Source organism: Sander vitreus, chromosome 11 (genome assembly GCF_031162955.1).
Source record: "Sander vitreus isolate 19-12246 chromosome 11, sanVit1, whole genome shotgun sequence".
NCBI lineage: Eukaryota > Metazoa > Chordata > Actinopteri > Perciformes > Percidae > Sander > Sander vitreus.
The window spans coordinates 7,089,446-7,108,332 of NC_135865.1; the positions used below are offsets into that span (position 1 = coordinate 7,089,446).

Genomic DNA, 18,887 nt, shown 5'->3' on the forward strand with positions numbered 1-18,887 from the left:
GTACAGTAAACATTCAAGGGTGTTTCTTTTCACGTTGCATTTCAGATTTTGTATCCCACTGCAGCCACATGCATGTTATGTTGTAGATGTCCAGTGGGGACTTGCCTATCCTGATTTACGAGATGACTGTTCATGGTTGTCCCTACAATGAATACCAGCTTCTTGGCAATTTCATCCAAGGTAAATTTCATGAAACAACAGTGTGTCTCTCTCTCTACACTACTTATCATTTACTAATAAACTACTATCACTTTTTGTGCTTTGTGAACCAGTCCAAAATGCAGTTACAACAGGAACTATACACATGAAATTAAACAAAGTCTGCATTCAAATGACCATTCTTTTTAAATTAATAAATGCGCCTGTTGTTCTTCTACTGTTGAGTATTAAGTATTATTATTATGATTAATAATCATAAACTCTAGTGAATTGTGCATGAAGTTGAAAATTTGTAGGATATTTTCAACATGATCCTCTGTGTTTTACTGACAAGACATATCAAGTCTAGCCTGTTGTAAATTGCAATATCAAACTTTTACAGTACAATAATCATGGCAGTGTTATTAGAAGTGTTATCATATGGCAGTTTTCTTTATGGTCCAGTAAAGTTTTAAAAGGAAAATCACATTCATGGCACAGCTGGACTTGCTTTCTAATTCTAAGTTAATGCATACAACACAATGCAATGTGTTTAGCAGGCAATACATATTGTTTGAACAGTCATTTCCACTTGACTGTGGCAAGAACATTTTAAACGTTGATTGGTTAGATAAAGAATGTAGGGTTTAAAGCACCTAATTTATTATGTATTTGTTGCAAATTAATTAATGATGTTAACTATCAATAACTGATGTCAACAATGTTAGCCATGCTAGCAGTATGGCTCTCTAGGGATGACCATTTCAGTCAGTCCACCACTTTGGTTAAAACTGAAATAACTCAACAACTATTGCTTGGATAAAACTTCACAGTGCCCAGAGGATGTGTCCTACTGACAATGGTGATTCTCTACTGCCATCATGCAGCTTACATTTGGGGTTCTGAGTGAAACTATTGGATGGATTGACATGATATTTGGTACAGATTTGCATGTCCCCCTCTGGATACATTGCAATAACTTTGGTGATCCTTTAACTTTTCAACTAGCGCCATCTTAAGATCAAAATCAATTTTTACTTTAGTTCTTACTTTATTTTAAATACTTTAGTTTATGACCAAATACCTGCCAAACTAATGACATTCCCATCAGCCTCAGCTGTACTATGAGTTTAGTGCTAATTAGCGAATGTTAGCACGCTAAACTAAGATGGAGATCATGGTCACTAACGCTAAAACGCTGAGGAAAGCCTAACGTCTGTTTCCTTCTGTTTTGCATTATTAAAACATGTAAAAGTATTATATACTTACATGTGAGTGGCAACTTCATTTGCCAGTTGTATGATTTTGGGGTAGGCACACATTAGCCTCCTAAGACTATTGAGTTGAGTATGCCAGTTTTTTGTTTGAAAATGGTTACTATACCTGCTAATTATCATGCTAAGTACAGCCTAACAGAGCTGCTAGCATTGCTGCTGGCCCTTTTTTTTTAATATATATCAAAAAGGAATGTGTCTTTTTACTTTTGCATATGCCATTAATGCTGATCATAGAACTGTCAGTAACTCTGTCTTGCACTCATCACAGCCTTATTGAACAAAAATGACCTGAATATTGTGGGATGTGACATGATGGATATGTTGGCTATGCTGGAAGTGGAGGACTTCCCAACCAGGTAACTGTTTATCTTGGTGAAATGTACAGTTTAATATGTACAGTAATGACAGTTTGTTACTTGTATGTTTACATTGTTTTATGTCCCTTTCCTTTCCAATAGTCATGACATTTCACAATACAATGGAATTAAAACATTTAAAAACAGTTATCAGAATGTGTGGAATAAGTTTGGGGCCCAGTCCACAACAGAACGAGATCTTTTCCTCAATGAATCATTCCCTTCTGGCTTCCAATGGGCCAGCTCCAGTGAATCCTTCAAGGTTGAGGGAGGCTGGGTAGAAGATGGTAAGGGAGAGACCATTTGGGACTGTTTTGGTCATGACGGCCTAGCCTTTGAAAATCAGACAGCTGATCTAGCTTGTGACAGTTACCACAAGGTGGATTATGATGTCTACCTCCTGCGAGGTCTTCATGTCAACACCTACCAGTTTTCCATCTCCTGGGCTCGTATTTTCCCCTCTGGCCACCGGGGCAGCCAATCAGAGAAAGGGGCACACTACTATGACAAGTTGATCAATGCTCTCATTGAGTCTTACATAAAGCCTGTTGTCACTCTCTCTAATGAGGCCCTGAAAGGTATGTTGTTGAAGTTCGTAGTTGCTTATGTATTTATATTGAAGACAAGGCTTTTGCCCCAATCATCTGAGATTATATGTTAAGGTTAGTGGATGATACCTCGTAAATACTTTTGCATTCCTTATTTTAGTTTTTGGTTTGTCATTATCCTCTCAACAGCTATACATTTGGATGGAGTAAATATACAGCGGTTTACTGTCCAGTCGCTCATGGATGGCTTTGAAGGTCCACAAGGCTACAGTGAACATTTTGGATTGCACCATGTCAACTTTGACCTGCCTGACAGACACAGGACTCCAAAGCAGTCTGCCTACTTCTACTCCACAGTTATTGAGAACAATGGTTTTGCTTTAAAAAAAACTGTTCTTTTATAAACCAGAACTGAAAAACAAAGAGTCAAATAAAATGTATTCAAACCCACCCTCCACTGTCCCTTCCAAAGCCAAGGATGTTTGGAAGAAATTCTCCAGCCAAACTCTACCATTACAGCACTTTCCCGCAAGGCTTTAGTTGGGGATTATCATCTTCGGCTTATCAGATTGAAGGTGGTTGGAATGCTGATGGGAAGGGGCCCAGCAACTGGGATACATTTAGTCAAAAACCTGGCAGTATTCCTGCTAACGTCAATGGAGATGTGGCCTGTGACAGCTACCACAGACTGGAAGAAGACTTCTACATTCTGCAAGCTCTGAGGGTAAAGTCGTACAGATTCTCTTTGTCCTGGTCCAGGATCTTTCCTGATGGTCGGCGCACCTCCCTGAACCAGAAAGGTGTTGACTATTACGATAGACTCATTGATGGCCTCTTAGCATATAACGTTTCTCCCATGGTGACACTCTACCAATGGGACCTTCCTCAAGCTTTACAAGACCTCGGTGGCTGGGACAATGTAGAGATGATTAATACTTTTAACGACTTTTGTGACTTCTGCTTTGCCACCTTTGGCAACAGAGTGAAATTTTGGATAACCCTCAACCAGCCTCACACAATTGCATGGTCAGGATATGGACTTGGACAAATCCCACCAAATGTTAAGAATCCAGGAATTGCACCATACAGAGTTGCACACAACCTTATAAAAGCACACGCCAAGGCTTACCACACATACAATGATAAGTATCGCATATCCCAAGTATCCATTGCCCTGAATGCTGATTAGATTGAACCTAAAGATGTTCATGTTCCCCGTGAAGTGGTGGCTGCTGACCGCGCTCTGCAGTTCCAACTGGGCTAGTTTGCACACACCATTTTCAAGAACGGTGACTATCCTGATGCGATGAAGTGGCAAGTTGGAAACAAAAGTGAACTCCAGGGTCTTACAGAGACAAGACTGCCTTCCTTCACTGAAGAAGAAGAGAGCTTAATCAAGGGAACTGCTGACATGTTCTGTGTAAATCATTACACTACAAAGATAGTAACTCATGAGGCTTGCCCCTCAATCTTATGAATATGACTGGGACTTGTTAGAAGCAGAGGAAGAGGATTCACCAACAACTGCCATCAGTAAGCAGAGAGCTGTAGCGTGGGGCTTGAGAAGACTCCTCAACTGGATCAAAGAGGAGTATGGAGATCCAGAGATTTACATTACTGAGAATGGAGTTGCTACAGACATAAAGACCACAGTTGATGACACTGACAGAGTATTTTACTACAAGACCTACATTGATGAGACTTTAAAGGGTGAGTGTTCACTTCAGTTACTTATGTTTTAGAACATACTGTTTGTTAGGTCACTTAATCTTGCATGCTGAAGCTAAACTCAACTCTTTTTAATTCCTAATCATGTTATCTTCATCCTAACATATTTCACACAGCTCATAATCTTGATGGTGTGAATGTGAAAGGATACATAGCAACATCGCTCATGGATTCATTTGAGTGGCTCAATGGGTACAAAGTAGGATTTGGGCTGCACCATGTGGACTTTACTAACCCAAACCCACCAAGGACACCCAAACGCTCTGCTCTCTATTATTACCAAGTCATAAAGGACAATGGCTTCCTGTTAACAGATGACGAGAAGAGCCTTCATGGACCTTTTCCCAAAACCTTTAACTGGAGTACTGCCAGTGCCGCTTACCAGGTAAGCAATGTTGGCACATTCATTCTTCTACAATGGCAGAGTGCATTTGCATGGTGGAGTGTCAGTTATCCTTAAGGTATATTTTATCAATACACAGGGAGGAAACACAAAGGAAATCGTAACCATTACTTGTACTGTAATACAACTTGTTTTTTCATTTCAGATTGAAGGGAGCTGGAGAGCCCATGGAAAAGGACTGAGTATCTGGGACAAGTTTGTCCATACTCCTTTAAGAGTGGCCAACAGCGACAATGGCGATATTGCTTGTGATAGTTACAAGATCAACGAGGATGTGGAGGTGCTAAAGAAGTTGAAGGTGACCCACTATCGCTTCTCTGTATCCTGGCCCAGAGTGCTTGCTGATGGCACCAACAACCACATCAATGAAGCTGGACTGAACTATTATCATAGATTACTGGATGCCTTGGAAGATGCCTTTATTCAGCCCCAGGTAGGCAGTGTTGTTGTTTGTATATGTAGTACTGGATTTTAAAATGTTGGACATGGGCTCATAGTGAAAAAATCAGCAGTACATGTCACCAAAATTATTATTGCCATAGCAAAATACATTTGCCCTCAAAGAAAAATAATAACCTCTAGAAAAAGTACTGTTGTACACATTTCCTCTCCTCTGTTTCTCAGGTGACCCTGTACCACTGGGACCTCCCCCTAGCTCTGCAAAAGGTGGGGGGCTGGGAGAATGAAACCATTGTTCAGAGATTCAGAGATTATGCTGATGTTTTATTCAACCGACTTGGAAGCAGAGTGAAGTTCTAGATTATTATAAATGAACCTTATTTTGTAGCCAACCTTGGCTATGGATATGGTACCTTTGCTCCAGTTAAACCGTCTCTTGAGAAATTTTTTTTTGCTGTATGTTTAAAAGTTGTAGAAATTCCATAATTTCCCTTTTTTTTGTGCACAAAACTAGTGAAAAGAGGCTTCATGTACAAGAGTAGGTGTAGACATATGACACCATTTCACACAAAAAATGGTGTCATGTAAACTGAAAAAAATGTTTATCCCCTTTTTGAATCAAATCTTTTTGTTACTTATCAATGTATGTGAGAAACTTTTACAAAGTTAATCAGACTTAACTAAACTAGATCACATTTTACACAACACAAAAACATATGATGTATGTACTCTATTTGTTTTAAAGAGCCCCAATTATGCTTTTTTGTTTTTTGTTTTTCCAGTCTTTTAGTGTGTTACATAAAATTGAGCTGTCTCGATCACAGACAGCCCTTTTTCTCAACTGCCTGAAACTCCTCTCCCACATTCCTATTTGAAATTAAATTAGTGATGTCACTGATTGAGAATGCCAGCCCAGTTTTTCATATGTGCTGCCAACGCCTTCTCACTCTCCCATCGCGTAAAATACGGAAGCTTGGTCACGTGCCTTTGGCGTTTGCGAAAAGTCTCCTTTAGCGTCAGGACTGTTGGCATCCTTTGGCGTTTGTTATTCACGCTAAAAGTCTGTACTTTTGACGCTTTGGGCAGTTAGGTTTAGGAAAAGATTGTGGGTGGGGTTATAAAATGTCCGTTTCAGTGACACGCGGTACAAGAACGGGACAGTTAAGTTTAGGAAAATATTGTGGGTGGGGCTATAAAATGATCGTTTCTGTGACACGCGGGACAAGAACGGGACACGAACCACGGTCTCTTGGGTGAAAGTCCTATGTTGTTTGACCCATCCACCACCCTAACCAACCTCCTTACACGGCATTTCAGTCTTTTATACTACTTGCTACCGTTGTCGCTCTTAATACTACGTCATCTTACAGCATCGTGGTCGCGCTGCTGCTCTGCCCAGTCCGTCCCATATGTATGCTGAAGGGTGCTTTTTGCGTCGTATCGGATGCTGAGAGCCCTTGCCCAAGCATCCGTATTTTACGAGTTGGGAGTGAGAACGGGTTGGTGCTGCCCATAGGTGCCGCCTGAGCAAGCACAGCCCACCCAGTGGCTTGTTTCAATTTGGTAGACCAATCACAACAGAGTGGGACAGCTGACCAATCAGAGCAGACTGGGCTTTTCGGGAAGGCGGGCCAAGAGCTCAGTGTTTTAAGCAGATGAGGTGCAGCAATGGGCAGTATGAAAAACATAATATGTTTTTTGAACATTAAAGCGTTTAGACCCCAAAAGTACAAATATGATGCTGAAAAGGAGGATAACAGGGGCTCTTTAAATGTCCTGTATTTGAAAACCTTACACTGTATGATGACGAATGACAGCAATCTTAATGACGCCACAAATATTTCAGGCATTGTACGTAAGCAGTATATTGCAGCTCACAACATCATCAAGGCCCATGCTGAGGCCTGGCACCTCTACAATGACAAGTACCGTGCAACACAGGGTGGCATCATCTCCATTACCATTAATTCTGATTGGGTGGAGCCAAGGAACCCAAATAAGCAGGAGGATATGGATGCAGCCAAACGCTACTTGCAGGTAGAATAAAATGTTGACACCAGAACTGGGTCTGCTACTTTATACAGTTTTTTCTTTCACCTTAATTCACCTTAATAATCACATGATATATTAATTCTGATACATAATGTCTGCAGTTCCTCCTTGGCTGGTTTGCCCATCCCATCTTCAACAGCGATTACCCTGACTTAATGAAAACAATCATTCGTAAAAGAAGCCTTGCTGCAGGTCTCCCTGAATCACGGTAAATTAAAATTATTAAATAAAAATCAATTTGGTTTGATATAGAATATTGTTATGGCTTAGACAGACAGAGGTGAAATGTGTGTGTGGGGAATTGTATTGTCTTTTTGCAATACTATACAATTGGTGTTGAAGTCTCAATACTCCATTAAATGCATTCTGTCATGCTCTACTTCTACCACTAGTTTTGTTTATTTGATTTAGTATACTAAAAGTAATTGCTTAAAGAAGTATGCACTCTACGTAACAGATTAATATTAGAGTGCATCTTTAAGGTTTATGGAGAAATCCTGGACTTGGTTTTGAAAAAGACTCTTCTTTCTAATAAAGGCTTCCTGAGTTCACATCTGAGGAAATCAAGAGGATCAAAGGGACCCATGATTACTTTGGCTTCAACCATTACACCACAGTTCTTTCATACCCATTCGATTTGGGAAAACAGCAGGATTATGAAGGCAACAGGTAGGTTGGAATTTAAAAATTGACACCTAGTTAATATGGGTGCTTTTTTGTACTTCCCGGTACCTGAGCAGAAGATTGGTGACACAAGAGGGAAAAAAATGCCATACTTTATTCAGCTGCCTGTTTCAATGACCACATAAGGTAGATGCCAAAATATACATCACATATGTGACTAATGCTGAGCTAATGTCCATTCCAATATCCAGGGGCACTCGAACCAGCCATGACCGCACCTGGATTGAGTCTGGCTCCTTTTGGCTAAAGATCACTCCATTTGGGTTTAGGAAAATCCTCAAGTTTATCAAGGATGAGTATGGAAACCCACCCGTCTATGTCACAGAGAATGGGATCTCAGAACGAGGAGAAGTGAACTTGAATGACATCCACAGAAAGTACTACTATGAAAACTACAATAACCAAGCACTGAAAGGTACCACAGCCAATAAAAAAACAAGTATTGGACGGATTTATGAAAATTGTATTGTCCTGCTTATTTATCATACCTTTTACATTTAAATTATAGATTTTGAAGTCTGAAAGAGATTTCATTCATGCATTAAAAATAAATAATTATGCACATGCATGTTAAATGTAGCTATTACTGTTGCTCTTTCAGCCCATGTTCTGGATGGAGTTGACCTGAGAGGCTATACAGCCTGGTCATTAATGGACAACTTTGATTGGGCCTCCGGCTATGCCGAGCGATTTGGGATTTTCTATGTGAACCGCTCCAATCCTACCTTGCCCCGCATCCCTAAAAACTCAGCTTCCCTCTACGCCTCCATCATCACCTGCAATGGCTTCCCAGACCCGGCCCTCGGGCCCCATGACTGCTTGAACCCTGAACCTGAAGGTAATGCTCAGTCCACAGATTCAAAAACAAGATTTAGAAGGGGAAACTTCCTCACATTTCCCTTGTTTCTTGTCCCTCTCTTTCCACAGTGACAAATGCCCCCACTGTGACCACACCAGAGAACACTGCACATACAACTGTCCCTGTTCTGCTCCTGAACATGGTGAACTTCTTGGGTCTGGAGCTTTCAACTCACGATGCTGAAGTTGCACTTTATGTCATCTTTGTACTTCTATTTTTAAGTGTACTTGGTATCATCTTTGTTGCACATCGGCTCCTGAAAACACGAAGGAAGTTAAAGAGAGCAGTGGTGGAATCTGTTAAGATGGAGAGATTGTGAGGAAAGTTTTGAAAGGAAGTGAAATCTGATACGTGAAGGGTTACCTGTTTAGGTGCTAAATGAATGAATCATATATAGGGTTTTTTTCTCCAGTATCTTGCAGCAACATAGAACCAGTCTTGTATAAAGTACTTGAAAGCAATACTTGAGTGAAAGTAGACGTGTCTTACCAGAAAATGACTTTGGTAGAAGTTAAAGTCTCCTTTTAGAGTATTACTTGAGTAAAAGTCTTAAAGTATCTGATATGTACAGTACTTAAGTAACAAAAGCAATTTTCTGATATGAAAGTTAAAAAACTTTGATTATGAACTTTATGGCCAAAGGTGTGTAACGTTATCTTCATCACCACTGTCGTCGGGGTGGTCATCGTCTGTTACCATGGAGGCAGAGCCTGCACCAGGTGCTTCCATGACACTATCAGTCATTATCCTTCCTCCTCTTCTTCTTTAGTATTGGCCTATGTTTTTTTTTTGTTTGCCGCTTGGCAACAAACAGGCATAAGATCACCAACTGGAATGGAGGGTGCATTATCTTGGCAATTTAGGAGCAATGATTCTCCAAACCTGCTTTTTTCCAGCGTACTTTCCAGTAACGAGTAACCAAGATGCTAAGGGGAAATGTAGTGGAGTAAAAGTAAATGTTTCTGGAAATATAAATAACCAAGCTAAATACAGATACATGAGAATTCTACTTAAGTACAGTAGCGAAATATTTGTACTTCATTACATTACAACACTGCATAGAACAACTTTGTTGAGATTTTGGGACAATTGACCTTTATTCTGATCAGAGCTTTATACCAACTTACGTATGAACATTTGCTGATTGCCACAGGTTCAGAAAGAAAACAAAAGGCCCAAGATGTATTTAGGGTTTGATTCAATTTCTTATTGACACACTTAAAGATGATAATGATATTTTAGGAATATAAAAAACAATTGTTATTGTAAATAAATTAAGATTTTAGGTTGGTGAAATTTGAAAGGCTGTGAACTCTAATAGGTAACAGGTAATGGCAACAATTTCTGTGCCTTTATTTCTTGCTATACTGAAATAAATCTGTAAATATTGGATTCAATTGTGTGTCCCCTGGTTTGTCAATGTAATATTGTGTGATCATTGCTGCTTTCTATATATTTTTAAACATAAAGACTATACCTGTGAGGTTTTCAGATCCTTGTGTCACCGTCAGTGAATGACCTCTGGATGGCGCCAGAAAATCATTTTCTACGCAGACACTTGACAGTTGCTGCAATACAGTTTCCACATTTCTAAATATTAATATTCAACTGAAGTTAAAGCTAAGGCTAAATAAGGGTATGCATTGAAGAATACAAATCAGGAAAACCAAATGAAGATCATATTCAGCTATTTAGCAGGGTGTGCATCCATTTTAAGCAAAATTGTCTCTTGTATTATGCATGCATACATTCTGCTCTTTTACTACCATTTTGATCAAGGGAAGTAAAGTAATCAAGAAAAAAGTATTCAAGATCCTGATAACTTTAAAGATACATATACAGTGGGGAGAACAAGTATTTGATACACTGCCGATTTTGCAGGTTTTCCCCACTTACAAAGCATGTAGAGGTCTGTAATTTTTATCATAGGTACACTTCAACTGTGAGTGACGGAATCTAAAACAAAAATCCAGAAAATCACATTGTATGATTTTTAAGTAATTAATTTGCATTTTATTGCATGACATACGTATTTGATACATCAGAAAAGCAGAACTTAATATTTGGTACAGAAACCTTTGTTTGCAATTACAGAGATCATACGTTTCCTGTAGTTCTTGACCAGGTTTGCATACACTGCAGCAGGGATTTTGGCCCACTCCTCCATACAGACCTTCTCCAGACCCTTCAGGTTTCGGGGCTGTCGCTGGGCAATACGGACTTTCAGCTCCCTCCAAAGATTTTCTATTAGGTTCAGGTCTGAAGACTGGCTAGGTCACTCCAGGACCTTGAGATGCTTCTTACAGAGCCATTCCTTAGTTGCCCTGGCTGTGTGTTTCGATTCGTTGTCATGCTGGAAGACCCAGGCACGACCCATCTTCAATGCTCTTACTGAGGGAAGGAGGTTGTTGGCCAAGATCTCGCGATACATGGCCCCATCCATCCTCCCCTCAATACGGTGCAGTCGTCCTGTCCCCTTTGCAAAAAAGCATCCCCAAAGAATGATGTTTCCACCTCCATGCTTCATGGTTGGGATGGTGTTCTTGGGGTTGTACTCATCCTTCTTCTTCCTCCAAACATGGCGAGTGGAGTTTAGACCAAAAAGCTCAATTTCTGTCTCATCAGACCACATGACCTTCTCCCATTCCTCCTCTGGATTATCCAGATGGTCATTGGCAAACTTCAGACGGGCCTGGACATGCGCTGGCTTGAGCAGGGGGACCTTGTGTGCGCTGCAGGATTTTAATCCATGACGGCATAGTGTGTTACTAATGGTTTTCTTTGAGACTGTGGTCCCAGCTCTCTTCAGGTCATTGACCAGGTCCTGCCGTGTAGTTCTGGGCTGATCCCTCACCTTCCTCATGATCATTGATGCCCCACGAGGTGAGATCTTGCATGGAGCCCCAGCCCGAGGGAGATTGACCGTCATCTTGTTCCATTTTCTAATAATTGCGCCAACAGTTGTTGCTTTCTCACCAAGCTGCTTGCCTATTGTCCTGTAGCCCATCCCAGCCTTGTGCAGGTCTACAATTTTATCCCTGACCAGCTCTCTGGTCTTGGCCATTGTGGAGAGAGGTGTCTGTTTGATTGAGTGTGTGGACACATGTCTTTTATACAGGTAATGAGTTCAAACAGGTGTAGTTAATACAGGTAATGAGTGGAGAACAGGAGGCCTTCTTAAAGAAAAACGTACGTAGGTCTGTGAGAGCCAGAATTCTCACTGGTTGGTAGGTGATCAAATACTTATGTCATGCAATACAATAAAATTAATTATTTAAAAATCATACAATGAGATTTTCTAGATTTTTGTTTTAGATTCCATCTCTCACAGTTGAAGTGTACCTATGATAAAAAATGAGAGACCTCTACATGCTTTGTAAGTAGGAAAACCTGCAAAATCAGCAGTGTATCAAATACTTGTTCTCCCCGCTGTATACATGCATTGTTGGGTTTGTGAGCTCTGACACTAGGCCTATAACCTGCCGCATGCTGATGCAACGCTTACAGAATTTTCCAATGGGACTAATAAAGCATTTCATGAATCTAGTTCATAGCTTACAGGTACATCCTCAGTCTTAAACCGCTGGGCAGTCAGTAGCTCCACTGACTCTGGGGATTGGAAACCATTGAGTCTCAGAACACAAGACCACGTCTCTAGGCTTTCGGTTGCCACTGTTCCACCAATCAGGCTAGAAAACCATCACAGCCTGGAGGAGCCAGTCACTCATGTTTCTCCCACATGATCCACACAAACAGCTCTTCTCCGACAAGAGGCTCGCAGGGCAACAACGCATCTTCTCCACACTCCTGCCTACGTCTGGTCTGCAGGGCGACACGTCATCTCAACAGGATGTACGCAATAATGCACAGTGGGTGTCTGTTGTGCATGCACTCCACTGCTTGTGCCTCAACAGCTCTGATCAACAAGGGGTCTGTTCAATATCTGAAACCCCAGAGTCTGTCAGGATGGGGTATGAGTCAGACCGGAGGAAAACATATTTGCTCATAGTTCCATGAAATGTTTTTAGGTCAAGTGGATTAACTTGTATAAAAGTTTGATGACTTGCATATCCTGCCTGCCAATCTGTGGGTTATGCACACTCGTACAAGATACTGTCAAGACTCAGGAAGTGTAATTGTTATTATATAATTGCATCCAGTATGTGCAGTATATAAAACATGACAGGCTGCATGCAGAGTATCAACTTCAACTCGATAATTCAATAATTTTTTTCATCATTACAATCCATCAGCATTACATAACAATTTGCATCTGTGAATGTATGTGTGTCTGTACATTAAGACAACACAGGCTATTCTTTATTACGTATTGTGTTGCGACACAATCATTTGCATTTTGAAACGTCAAGTCAAATCAAGTCATCTTCATTTATCAAGCACATTCAAAACAACAGAAGTTGACCCAAAGTGCTTTCCAGTCAAGGCAGATGGTTTAAGAACTGCCTCAATACAGATACACAACATTACAGAGAGAAAAGGTACATAACAAGCAACAATACAAAATGTAATACAAAACAACTGACATGATAAGGAGAAGTCAAGTAAAGAAATAGGAAGTTAGGAGAGAAGGAATCAAATCAACAATAGATTAAAAAGCAGCATAGGGAATTGAAAATAAGTCAATTGGCAGAAGCCGAGCAGCCTCAAACGGAACTGAAAGTGAGTGAAAAAAAAGTAGGGATTTAAATTTTAGTTCAAGTTTTCAATTGTGGAACATGACTTAATGTGGGACGTGAGGCTGTTCAGCTGTCAGTGATGTATTGTGGAGCTTGTCCATTTAAGGCTTTTAAAAACAAAAAGTTAAAAAACTATTTCACTGGTAACCAACACAGGTGATCTAGAACAGGAGCGGTGTGATGTGTTGTCTTTTCCAGTGCAACTAAAAACACAGAAATGGCAAAATCCTTTTTCTAATAAGGAACATCAGTCATATGATATATGTATGCAGTTAAAACAGTTTTTCAAGCTTTCATAATTGAAGTTCAGAGTCAACCATTGAGTGAGTAACTTAGAGCTGAACACCCCTAGAGTCCAAATAGAAAGTAGCTCATGTTTTCAATCTGCTTAAAAAAAAAAAAACTGACAAAAACTTTGGTTTGAGATGTCCTCAGATAAACCATGATACACTCATAGCCTCTGAAAATAACTATTTTGCATCACATTTAAATGTCATCTTATATCACAGTATATGTGATATTGTGCCTTTGGCCCATCAAGACACTTGTTGTACATCGGTCTGTGTCCATGGCAATCTCATGTGCACAGACAAACAAACACAGGCAATATTCTACACATCTGCTGCTCTGCACTGACTCTCCATGGTATTGGCACAAAGATGAGACTTGATGTACTGCTGCTGTTTTAATCAAATGCTTGCTGGGTGGAAGTCTCCCCTTTGTGTCATGGAGGCAGAGTGATGGTGATTGCAAATTGCTGCATGCCATCCTTGCTCCCTAGTAGGCCCTGATGGAGCAGTTACTCTCGTCGAGAGTTTTTCAAAGCAAGGGAAATAGTTAGAACTTCGCTCTAAAGTGTTTGTCGTTGCTATACATTCTGGCTGGGTGTGACAGGTACTTACATTTTGCATTTCGATTTTGAGTTTTTCTTTCCGATATTCTAATTCAGTCTATCATGCAATGAGTGCTTAAATTACACTTTGCAAAAGCTGTTTTCTTTTCTTTTCTTTTCTGTTTCTTTTTTCTTTTTTAAAGAGGGAGTGTTTTCCACACTGTCTTTCTCTCCAGGAAAGAGGCTGAGATCTTCCTCGTTGAAATACTAGATCAGGAAAACATTATCGTTAAAGAATTGTGTGGGATGGGACGCTGGAATTGGAGACTACCAAAATTGAGGGGGGGGGGGTATTTTCATTCCCCTAATAGCAATATAATACTTTAAGAATGTTTCCAGCTGAGCTAAGGCTGTTGGAGCCAGCACCGCCTGCAACACAGACTTTAAGGTTACAGTATACTGGGTGTCAATCTTTGAAAGTACAATTTTAGTCACATACAGGAATAGAAAATAATCAGGAGCTCAACTACTGCACAAAAAGTTCTGTCAATCATTTTTACCTTCAGTTCAGTGAATCAAAACGTAAACAAAACCTGTCCTAATACGCACAACTTACTGCTTTGTCCCAAGGTGTCACTATGAGTATGACTCCAATCATTGCATTGGAAAATTTCAGTTGTGACAAAAAGCCAAAAACATCTGTCAATAATTAGTTATAAATGGTTGTTGGGTGTTGTTGTGTCTGCTTCCCGTGGCAACCTTAGATGTGGAAATCCAGGTTGGTGAACATGTTGCTGTGTTACTTTTATGAGTGTAATTAGTGAAGCACAGGCTCTCTCTCTCGCTCTCTCATGCACACACGCACACACGCACACATACACACACACACACACACACACACACACACACACACACACACACACACACACACACACACACACACGCACACACACACACACACACACACACACACACACATAAAGGAAACTGAGTTGATGCCTTGAGTGTTTTCTTTTGTGAAGCTAGACTGCTAAATCAGCCGGCCCGATATAATGGCCAATATCAGCTGTATATATAAGTACTGTATATATATATATATATATATATATATATATATATATATATATATATATATATATATATATATATATATATATATTTTTTTGTATTTATTTATTTATTTAATTATTATTATTATTTATTTATTTGGGGATTTTAGGCCTGATAATTGTCTCTATCAATTCCTGAGGGAAATATCTGGCTCTTCACTATGTTTACCAGCTAGTCAATGACTACTGTTTGATGTTTGGATGTTGGCAGGTAGTGTACAGTGGGTTTTTAGACATTTTTTGCTAAGAACAGCTACCTTCTTGCGGTCAAAGACAACTCTATAAGAGCAGTGAGAGTAAACCAAAACAGAAAGGTTTTGGGCCAGGCAGCTAAACAATGAGCTGAAACTGACTATTAAGCTCAGTGAAGACAAGGGGAGCTGCAGATTTAGGCGATAACTTCCCCTTTCAGATGTCATTTGATACATTGTTATCATAAAAATATTGATTGTAGTCACTTTAAGATCCTGACTCAGGGCTATAGTCTTAGTTTTATTCTAAATTGTTGTAAAGCTCAGAATTTCCTGTAAATGTACATGTTTGTTTGAAAGAAGGCTTCACTGACAGTACTGACACAATTCAGAAAACAGGATACCATCATCTTTCAACGTGAATTGTTTGGCTGCTAAATCAAGCTATAAAAAAGTATGCACGTCAACACTACTTATACAGGCCTGATGTCAAACTACTAAAGACAAGCTTTTAGTTTGCATAAGGAAATAAAATACACATCAGGTAACAGGCTGGTATTAAGTTTGAAGTTGTTATAAAGCCAGTTAGTGACCACTGCTGTGTTAGGAGTAAAATCTCCCGAGGGAATCCTGCTAACCCAGTTTGACATCACCCTATGTTTTTATTGAGATCATTTTCACAAATATTACTTTTGACAGAATCAATTTCCTTGTTTTGTCCTCTGTGGTGCCATATCGGTTAAATGTTACGTTCTTCCTCTGCGATTCTCACTTCACCGGTCCCCGCACGAAATAAAGCAGGAATGGAAACTGGAGCAGGAAATTGAAAAGAGGGGTCCTGTTGTGTTGTGGAAACCGCTGTGCCTACTTCTATTTCCTCTGAACATGCCAGTCTGGTACACTCACCAGATGCACGTGTGCACTGTCTAATAATGCTCAAAGTCCTTGAGGGGAAAATTCTGGCCAGACGTGAAATGCAATATTATCCATAACACTGTCCCTGTTTCAAAGATAGATTCATTTTTATTGCTAGGGCACTGACATGGCGGTGGTATGCCATTTGGCATCCTCGGCCCGTCTTGGCTCATTCTTCATGCAGCCTGGTTGGCTGGAGCACTTCAAAGGACATGCGGCAGGATGGCACACAACAGCTGGCATACAGCTTGTGGCTTACAGGCTGCTCACCAATGTTTACTGAGTGCCAAAGCCAGTTTAGAGTCTCTGGTGATTATAACACTTAATTTTTTAGAGGTGAAAAGAGAAAATGGGAGTTACTAGAGTCTGTCTTCTTTTCCTGTATTTGCATGCAGAGGGAGACAGACATTATTTGAGAACAGACGAGACCAGACACAAACAAGATATTGCAAATAATCCACTTTCAACAATGTTGATATTATGTTTTTTGAAAAAGTTTGTTATGTCTAGCTAAGAAACACTTCTCATTAAAAATTCCCGTTGCGATAACAAATTGTGCTTCAACAGCACATATATATTAAGGTAAGATAAAAAAAACTTGTTACAGCAGCTCAAGAGTCAAAAAGCAAAGGAAAAAGGTGATTGGCAAAAACGCAAATAAAGTAAAAAGTTAAATAAAGCTACATATATGTCCATGATGGATAATTGCACAGGATAATACTGAAATACAAGAAAACCTTCACTGTTAGGCCATTATGTAACAGTATATGACATGTTTTAATACATTTTTGTGTATGACTGTACAGTTCTGACAAGATCATTGCAAGGTAATTGTGTGTCCCTGCTCACAGAATAGGTTTGAACATCCTCATCTGGCAGGTTGGATTGTTTGAAAACTCTAATGAGGTCTGGCTGTCTGGTGTGCCACCGATCTACAGGAAACAATTAGCAACAGCCTCACCGTGACAGGATGTAGTCTGCCATTCTTCTGCTGAGCTACTCACCCTGCTGAGTAGAACCTGTGCTACTGACTCCTTACTCAAAGACAAACAAACAAACGGACAAACAAACAGTGAGGAACTTTCAGGATCATCACGTAGAACAGGAGTGTCAAAGACAATATCACAGAGGGCCACATTGGAAAATGAGAATCACATCAAGGGCCAGACATGTATAGTTTATTGACATGCTTTTATTTCATCGAAAAAGTCAAATATCTTTGACTGTATTATTGCATGTCTCATATTGTCTTCTCACTTACAGTTTGGTCGACATAAAGTCTTAAAAAAGTTCCTCAGCCATCAAGAAAAAAAGCGCCCTGAAGTTCGGAAAAAGCAACAAAAACTTTGGAAAAAGAGACAAATACGTAGAAAAGGCAACAAAAACTAGGCGGGCCAAAATTTATTGTGAACCAAAATTGATAGGCCTATGCGGGCCGGATCAAAATCTGGGAGGGGCTGGAATTGGCCCGCGGGCCTCGAGTTTGACACGTGTGACGTAGAAGATCGATTTATTTTGGTTCTATGAGAGTTGGCTATGAAGGTGTATATACTGTAGCACATCCTGTGTGTTAAAAGTCCCCAAACAGAGGTCACCTGACCACACCTGAGAAGTGGAAGTTAAAATCAAACACTCCTTCAAGAGGAAGGACCTGCCCCCTTCAGGTGAAATCAATCCCCTTAGATCCTTAGAGGTTATATGTACAGCCTTCTGCTGCATTCATGCCACCTGGGAATAACAGGGACCGCCCCCGTGATTATGTTGTTTTTCCGACTGCCAGCGTTCACATGGTTGGGATGCGTGTTCTTCTTCTTCTTCTGTTATATTGGCGTTTGGCATAACAACTTGTTGCATGACTGCCGCCAACGGTTGGCCGTAGCCAGGAAGGAGGTTTAACAAACTCTGAGTCTAACCCTGATCTCTGAGTTGATTTACCCTGAGATGGGAAACTGTCAGAACAGCTGATATGAGTTGGTTCAATCAACTCAGAGTAGGTTCACGTGCGTGCACCACCACAATAAAAAGACAGTATGAATGGAGCCATGATACTACGATTCACCATGGTAACAACCACAAACAAACAGGTCGGCGGAACTACTACAAACAACGAGTTTGAACATGCATTTTGTTAAAAAAGCAAGACAGCGGTTGCTGCTGCAAAAGAGAGAGAATTGTTGTGGGAGAAAATTGCTGCTCGAGTCAATGCGTAAGCATTAACAGTGTATTAATTTCATATTTAATCACAGTTAACTTATAATATTACTGGTGAAAACTGGAATTGTATTACACCTATAGTTTCATTTGGGTGCAATCCTGTGGGTGAAAAAGTAAGCTAGGCCTACTACTATATCCCATTCTGAGGCTGCAGCACCATGATTATTAACAGAACTATAATGTATAATAATGTATTTCTTTTTAATGGCTCTCACTGGTTTGTGTCCAGGGAACAACTACAAAAAAACGTTTCAGAGCGAGTCACACTTTTCTGACGGCTACAGTGGCTTTACTTTTACAGTATGATCCGCATCACCAATAAAGAAAAATGCCGTTTGCAAAAAACGTAATGCGACACAAAGAATCTGCTGGGATGTTAAAGCATGTCCACGATGGTGGATGTTAGTGATATGAGGACAGATAAGGTAGCCTATTTACATATCTGATGGACTGTGAAAACATGTGGAAATGAAAATACATTTAGT

The 18,887-nt window shown here is 40.1% G+C and overlaps 1 pseudogene; it reads left to right on the forward strand.

Moving 5' to 3' along the window:
* Nucleotides 1-18,887, forward strand: part of LOC144525801 (lactase/phlorizin hydrolase-like) — a 47,945-nt pseudogene that overhangs the window by 78 nt on the left and 28,980 nt on the right.